Genomic DNA, 9144 nt, shown 5'->3' with positions numbered 1-9144 from the left:
CCAAGGATAAAATTATTGATGAATTGTGTAATTAGGTATCTAGAATGAGCAATGAAGGTATGAGGGAGATAGATGAACTACATGCAAAGTTAAAAAAAATTCAGGCTACATATGATGAAAAAATTAGTGAACTTGAAGAGGAGTTGAGAAGAAGACCAGAGGTTCTCAATATACCTCCATTGGAAACTTCAGATACTTTTGAGGCTAAATTAGTCAAGTTATTGAATGAAAAAGATAAATTTATTGAATATTTAAAGGTTGAAATTACAAATAAATCTAAATATCAGGACCAACAAAAGCATGAATCATAGGTTAAAGAATACAAGAAAATAGTGACTAATTTGGAGAAAACTTGTCATATGCAAGCTAATAAGTTGAAAGAGTGATATCTTGAAATTTCTCGGGAAAAAATGAAGATTGAAGAACTTGAAGAGGAAAAATATATCGACATTTTATAGAAGGTGGTACTAAGAGTGGGGATAAAGGTAAGGGTAAGGGTAAAGGTACAAGTCAGGATACAGGAGTAAAACAAATGCCTTCAAAGGACTTGGAGAAATCCAAGCTAAAAGCACGAGCAACCATGTATTATGTGGGTTATATGTATGTCTCACTACTAGTTGTTTAATCATTGAAGCATATAGTAGATGAGAGAAAAAATAATTACATAGCTACACAACAATCTCACGAGCAACCGAAAAGCACATCATTTGGGATGTGACATGGAGATACAAAATTTGAAATCTCGGGTTTATGATTTGTAACAAAAATTAAATGTAGGTTTTAACCCTGTATAGAAATTACTTGCCAAAACAAATTCTTAAAATAAAAAAATATAATGGTGAGAACATAAAACAAATATAAACAGGGTTTTTCCCCTGGATCCCAAAATTGAAACTACCAGATTTATCTTTCATTATATTCCTTTCAATGTATATAGATATATATATATATATATATATATATATATATATATATATATATATATATATATATATATATATATAGATACATGCAGAAGCATTCATAAGTCCCAATCCATTAACCCTGGATTAAAACATAATTGTAGTTCCCTTGAATGGATCTAAAAAATACCATGGGAAGGAAATCATCATGCCCAAATCAATGTGAAAAACCATGGGTAGGTCCACCCACCATATTTGGGTCTACATATAAAAAATTACCGGGTCACTGCCCCAGATCTCGTGTAGGGGGGAAACTGCCCCCCTGCAAACCCCTCAACAGGGAGCGATGTTTCCCCCCTATGACCCTCCCATTGCACCCAACGCAACGTACAACACATGAGGCTAGTCATGGAAAGAACATAACACATACCCAACATTAGAGAAGGAAAACCAATAATAATAAAAAAATCGACAACAATCAAGGGAAAAAGAGCTTGAGGATAAATTACAATAACTCACTAGTGAATTGGGAAAATGTAGATATCAACTGAAATCTACAAAGGAAGCTCTTGAAAGGAAGGAAACTTAGCACAAGCAGAAATACAAGAAAAATGTGGATTTATTGAATAGGTTAAGACAAGGAAAAGTCAATAGAGAGAAAATTATGAAATGAAAATTTGACAACTTCACCAAGGATCAATGGATGTGTCTATTATAGCGCTTGAACAATATCAGGTCTCAACAGAAGGAAAGAGACACTCTTCTTCTCAAGAGGAGGCCTTACAGATTCCTCCCAAGCATCCTCGAGTTTCAAAATAACAATTTTTAGGTGTTGTATCTATGTGGACACATTTCAATATGTAATATATGTGTCATTATTTTATGTTAACGTGCATTATATATCACTATATTTTTATTTAACATGCATTTTTGAAAAAAATGATAGTCTTTTTTGAGGGCTTACTTTTATGTCTCCTTCATGGAGATTTTATCTGATTAAGGTGTCACTAAGATCTAATTACTCTTTTATTTTTGGAAAATATAATGGACTTTTATAAGATAATAACTTACTGAATTAAGAAATCAATGTTATGGAATGTACTAAATTTATATTTGAAATACAAAATATGTATTCTTTCCATAGTAGAACAAATTTACAATATTCTTAGTGCATCATATGGAAAAACTTACCATAGGGTGCCTCAGAAGACAATCTCGGGGTTTTTGGAGGTGGAGGTGTAATTTTTAACCAAAATGGTAAAAAAAAAATTGTCTACCTGGGGGATTGGCACCACCTCAATTACTTAGGAAGAGGTGTGAGCCGCTTGGAAAGGTCTCTCCATTCTTCCCTAGCATGGTTTTTTATATTAATAAGGATATTGCATAAAGGTTACACGAGATACAAATTTAGCAGCATCAAAACAAAATAACTGCATAATAAGATTGGATATATGAATATCACCAAGAATATAATCCACATATACTTATCTTAGTAGAAAAAATATCCTTCTAAGATTAACAAAATAGTACAAAAACAAGGCTTCAACTCTCAAGAAATTATTAACTCCAGCTCCAACATTCCAAAGTATTAAGCAAAAGACATAATATCTTTACTTAGTTAGTAAATAAACAATATACAATTTGAATCAACCATATCGGCCAAGAAATGAAGCCTAGGTGTGCATTTTAGTGAAGCAAGGCAATTCTGGCTTGCTTGACATAAATGCATGCCCAACCTTAATTACAAGGCCAAATTCATTGATTCGACTTTGAGAGTATTTTTTTACTCATAAAGAACATTTACGATTAAATTTTTGTAATTTTTCCCATGGAAAATAATTTTTCTTAGGCTTAGCGAAATATTTCAATTTGTTTTATAATATAAATTAACAAACAAACTTTGCATACATGTAGCCTAATGGTTTGGATTTACATTGTTTTACATACACAATAATGTAATTGTATTTTTTAACAATTGCATATTTAATTTATTGTTATTCAATAAACTCTTCATCATAATTCAATCTGAGTCTAACCAATAAGATGACAACACCTCTAAACCATTATCAACCAATAAATGACCACTAACCATGCTAACTCTTATCCAAGTAATCCTTATTTTTTGCCAACAATTCATGCCAAAGATTGAACACTTTAAGGATATTGTAATAGGTAATTTGTATCGACATAAATAATATTGAAGCATTTCAATATTTGGGCCACAAAAATTATCATTTTTTAAACATGGATTACAAATAATTCTGAAAATTTAGAGTTCTTGCTCATTAAAATTATCATCAAAAACAATGTAATCCATTGTATCATTGTTAATGTTCACATGTTATTTCAAGTATTTAATATTATGATCATCCTCATCTTGACCTGCATCATCTTCATCATCATTGTTGTCTTCTTGTGCCTAAAAATAACCATCTTCAACATCATCATGGATGTCAATTTCTTCGATGCTCTCTAACTCCTATCTCTCATTTTGTTGGCCATCATTGTTCTTCTCAGTATCCACTAATGCATTGTCAAATACATGCCTTAATATTGGATCATAATGTATGAAAAATATCCATTTCAGGTCCAAAATATCTTCATAGAAAAATTCTTGCACATGAACGACACACATATATTATACCTATGTTATAATTTTTATTTTTATTTTTTAATAAACACACACACACATGTATATATAACTATGAATTAATACATTAATGATCACTAGTACTGCTTCTTATTTGAGTTAAAGAAATACTTACTCACAATGAATTGGTAGAACATAAGGCTCCTTATCCTCTGGTAGGAACCTTGAGGAATCTATAGAAACCAATCCACTATGGCTATTATGTGTTTGTGTCCTCTCAAATGCTTCATAATATCTACACTTAAAAACACAACATATAAAAGAGCAGTAATCCAACTCAATAATTTGTTGGATTTTCCCAACATATTGTAGATTCCCTTGAATAATATTCTTATATTTTGATCTTGATCAAATGGATTGCTTGAAATCAACGATGATTCCACAATCTAAGGATTCTCTCTTTACATCTACACTTTCTACACGATAATGTCAATCATATGCCCACATTGTAGGTATTTCCTCTCCTATGAAAGACCATTTATTTCAATGAAAAAAAACATAATGATGAATATCAAAATATTTAATGGTGTTAAAAATGTAAAGAAATAATATTTTGTAAAATTCCAATTGTACCTTTCTTTCACATCCTCTACACATGTTGATTTCATCTTATTTTATGTTTGAATATATACCTACATATTCTATTTGATTTTGAAATTGTTTAGTAAGCCATTGTAGTGTGCAATATTTTCCCCATTACCCAAGTAGATTAGTGGGAAGTGGAATATTCCTTGGTTTCGATCTCTTAAACTGTCTCCATGCTTCTAACACTTCTTCTCCTTTTTTTTATCATATAAATCAATCCATTTTTTCATAAATTCCATGTGTTATTGAATGAACTTGTCGAATATATCACTTTCATCTGCACCTATTACATGTCAACATGTTTATTTCAAACTCCAAATGTCATGTCATATATTTGAAAAATAAAGTATAGAGTAAATTAATGATTGCAAGGAAAACAACCACAATGATCAAGAATTTACTTACTAATTTCTACTTCAACACCATTAGATTGTGTTTTTTCTCCATCAATAATATATGATGCTTGTTCTTCATCCCAGAAGCATGGCCCATCTTCAAAATCGTTACGAAGGAATTCACATAGGAAGAAATATGCTTCATTCATTACATACCCTTCAACCATGCAACCCTCTAGATGTGCCCTTTGTCAGACATGTCTTTTTAGAGTTTTCATATACCTCTCAAAGAAAAACATCCACCTAGTTGAAACGACACTCGCCAATTCAATGTCACTAACTAGGTGTATAAATAAATGGATTTGTAGGTCCATGAAACTTGTAAGGAGCTCCTTCTCAAACACACATACAATTTCTGCAATTTCCTTCTTCCATTTTGGCACTTCACATTTTTGGATCTCCTTGGAGGTCACCCACCTAATATAAGAACACAAAATTAGTATGAACCTTTAGTAAAAAATTAAAAGGAAATATAATATCTTTATGTCTCTCACACATGAAAAATTCATATCACATACCTTGCAAATGTCGACAATCGACTTATGTCATTCCCTAAGTCAGCGGTTGTTAGGTGTGTGTTATATTATTTCCATGGCTAGTTGCACGAGTGCATCGCTCGCTATCGGGGGGTTTTAGGGGGGTGGTACCCCCCTTTCACGGGTCCAGGGTAGCGCCATGAGATTTTTTTTTTTGGACCCTATATTAGGTGGGCAAACCTACTATGGTTTTTTTCTTGGGTTTTGCACATGTTTTGGGCATGATGGTCTTCTTCCCATGGTATTTTATAGATCCGGTCAAGGGAGATACGGTTATGTTCTAATCCAGGGTTAATAGATTGGGGTTTATGAATGCTTCAGCATGTATATATATGTATTGTAACATTGAAAGGAACATAATGAAAAATCAATCAGGTAGTCCTGGTTTTTGGATCTAAGGGAAAATATTTGTGTATTTTTTTATAATCTCGTCATTGTTTATTTCCTATTTTTTGAATTTGTCTGCAGGTAATTTTTGTGCAGGGTTAAAACCTACATTTTGGTATTGGATTTATTTCGGCTTCAAGGGGACGCCTTTGCTATTGAGGGGTTTTTATCGAGCCTGAGGTAGGCCCTCTTCACTGGGAGATCTACGAGATCGATTCTTGCGGTGAAGGAAACTGCCGAGCAATGAAGAGATAGAGATTGAGAAGTTTAATGATCAGAGTTTTGAGTTGTGGAAACTCAAGATGGAGGACATGTTTGCGGATAAAGATCAATGTATCACGATAGATACAGGTACTAAACCAACAATAATGTCAAATGAATACTAGGCGAAGTTGGATCGAAAAGAGAAAAGTACAATACGGTTGTGTATCTCAGATTTAATATTGTTGAATGTATCAAGGGAAGCTACGATGAAGTATTTGTGGGACAAATTAGGGACTTTGTACCAATCTAAGTCTTTGTTCAACAAACTATTCCTGCAGAAAAATATGTATAACCTAAGGATGAAGGATGGAGACTCGGTGACAGAGCATCTGAACGCATTTAAGATTGTGGCAAGACAATTTTTATCTGTTGATATTAAAATTTCAGATGAATATAAGTGCATCAATTTGTTGCATTCGCCACCAGATTCATGGGATAGTCTGGTTGTTGCAATAGGTAGCAATACAAATACCTTGAAGTTTGATGAAATAGTCCCATCCTCGTTGTCGGAGGAGATGAGACGAAAAATATGGAGGGTCAAAATGGAGATGCCTTGTCTGTATGAGGATGGTTCCAGAACAGGAACAAAAAAAATTCCTCGAGTGGGAGATCTAAATCTCCAGGAAAACTTGTAAAGGTGTGCTTGAAATGTAGAAAGGAAGGGCACTTCAAAAAGTACTGTAGATCTAAAGCTCCTAAGAAAGGAAAGGGATCTGATAATGGTCCTTCTACAAAGGAAAAAACCACCTTAGATGAAGGTGGGGATGTGTGCTTGGATTCTTCTTCAAGTACACATGTAGATCATGTGGCATGGTTGATTGGCTCAGGTGCATCCTTTCACTTCACTCCCCATAGTGAGTGGTTCTGCGATTATGAGAAATATGATGGTGGTGATGTCTTCTTAGGGGATGGCATGAAGGCTAGAATTGTCAGACGCAGAAAAGTCAAGCTGAAGTTGCAAGGTGGAAATATTATAACACTTCTGGGTGTTCTACATATTCCCACATTGGCCAAAAATCTAATTTTTCTAAGTAAGATGGATGATGCAGGGGTAAAAAAAGTGTTCGAGAAAGATACTTGCAAGATGGTTCAAGGAGCATTGTCATTGATGTGGGGAGTTCGGATTGGAACTCTGTAAAAGATTCTGGGTAGTACTGTTATTGATGGGTGCAACAATTTTGTGGTTCTTGAAAGTGGAGCAGAAAATCTAGTGGTCTTTGGAGAAAAGACCATGCTATGGCATCAAAGGCTTGGACATATTGGAGAGAAGGGCCTTTGAATACTTCATGGTAATGGTATGGTAGAAGGTATGTCTAATTTCTCTCTGGATTTCGATTTCTGTGAACATTGTGTGTATGGGAAGAAAAATCGGGTGAGTTTCCCATCTTGTGCTAAGAGGGCGAATGGGATATTAGAGCTTGTGCACAGTGATATGTTTGGACCTGTGCCGGTTCCATCACTGGGTAAGTATGTGTACTATGTATCATTTATAGATGAATTCTCAAGGAATACATGGATATATTTCCCTAGGAATAAATCTGAAGTCTTTGATAGGTTTAAATAATTTGAGGTGTGAAAGACTAGATAGATAAAAAGATAAAGGTGTCAAGGACAAATAATGGTGAAGAGTTATGCAAGAAGGAATTTGAAGATTTTTGTAAGAGGTGTGATATAGCATGGCAGAAGACTGCTCCATACACAACTCAACAAAATGGATTCACAAAAAGAATGAACAAGATGTTGATGGAAAAGGCAAGAAGCATGCTCAGTAGTTTCGGGTTAGGACAAGAATTATGGGCAGAGGTGGTAGAGACTGCATGTTACCTGGTTAATAGATCACCTTCATCAGCGTTGGAGGATAAGACTCAACATGAGGTTTGGACTAGTAAGAAACCCTCTCTTTCACATATGAGGGTATTTGGATATGATGCATATGTACATGTTCCAAAGGAGAAAACAACCAAGTTGGATAGTAAATCTAAAAGGTGCATCTTTATTGAGTATAAGGATGGTTTAAAAGATGAAAAGCTCTAGAACCCAAAAATAAGGAAGGTTGTGTAAAATTGAGATGTGGTGTTTAGAGAGGTGAAATATGTTATTAAACATGAATTCCTACCACAGGAACCTAAGAAGATAGAGTTTGAGCTAAAGGAGGAAGAATCAGACTCTATAGCAGAACAAGAATCAAGAGATGAAGAGCCAAAAACTGCAACCGTGAGAAGATCAGTTTGAGAAAGAAGACAACCAGAAAGGTATAATCCATTTGCTTTTTGTTAAAATTTTTCTTTATCTATTACTGATGATGATACTAGAACTGTTAGGGAGGCAGTAGATTCAGAGGATGGAAAAATTTAGAAAGAGGCCATGGTTGATGAAATGGCATCTTTGGACAAAAATGAGGCTTGGGATTTGGTGTAGTTGTTGGCTGGAAGGAAACCCATTGGAAGAAAATGGTTGTTTAAGAAGAAGATGAATGCAAAAGGCAAGGTGGAGAAATACAAAACTCGATTGGTAGAAAAATCTTATTCCCAGGTGCTAACAGTTGATTTTGGTGATATTTTTTCTCCTGTTACCAAGGTAGCTTCTATTAGATTATTTTTATCTATTGTTGCTGCTTTTGATTTTAAGTTAGAATAGATGGATGTGAAGACAAAATTTCTTCACGGGGATATGGAAGAAGAGATCTACATGAAGCAACCTGAAGGCTTTGCGGTGAAGGGAAAGAAAGAACTAGTATGAAGGTTAAAAAAATCTCTGTATGGGTTAAAGCAATCGCCAAGGATGTAGTATCAACAATTTGATATATATATACAGGGACATGGCTTCACCAGAAGAAAAGCAGATCATTGTGTGTATTTTAAATTGATTGGTGACCATGTTATTGATTTGGTCTTGTATGTGGATGATATGTTGCTGATTGGAAATGACAAAGAAATTATCTAGGATTTGAAGACCCAATTTTCCTCCAAATTCGACATGAAGGATCTTGGTGCTGCAAACTATATTTTGGGACTGAGGAAAGAGGAAGTGGACATGTCCTGTGTTCCATATGCTAGTGTAGTCAGTAGCCTGATATATGCAATGGTCTATACTAGACCAGACATTGCACATGCAGTGGGAGTATTTGTGTGGCACTAGTGATTATGGTTTGTGCTACCAAGGAAGACTAGGATTAGACAGATTTTTGGATATCCATGGCTTTGTTGATGCAAAATGGGATAGAGATCTAGATCTGAGAAGATCTACAAGTGGGTATGTGTTTAACCTATTTGGAGGTGCAGTTAGTTGGATGAGCAAGAGACAATTTGTAGTGGAAGTTTCAACTACAAAGACAAAATACATGGAAGCCACTCAAGCAAGAAAGGAAGCAGTTTGGTTGTAGATATTGTGTTCAAGTATGGGGTTAGTACAATGAGATATAAGGG

Source organism: Pinus tabuliformis, chromosome 4_2, assembly GCF_031772625.1.
Source record: "Pinus tabuliformis cultivar Carrire ecotype Pingquan chromosome 4_2, CPIR1, whole genome shotgun sequence".
NCBI classification, from domain to species: Eukaryota; Viridiplantae; Streptophyta; class Pinopsida; order Pinales; family Pinaceae; genus Pinus; species Pinus tabuliformis.
The sequence above is the reverse complement of the archived record's forward strand: the minus strand, read 5'-3'. Positions refer to the sequence as shown.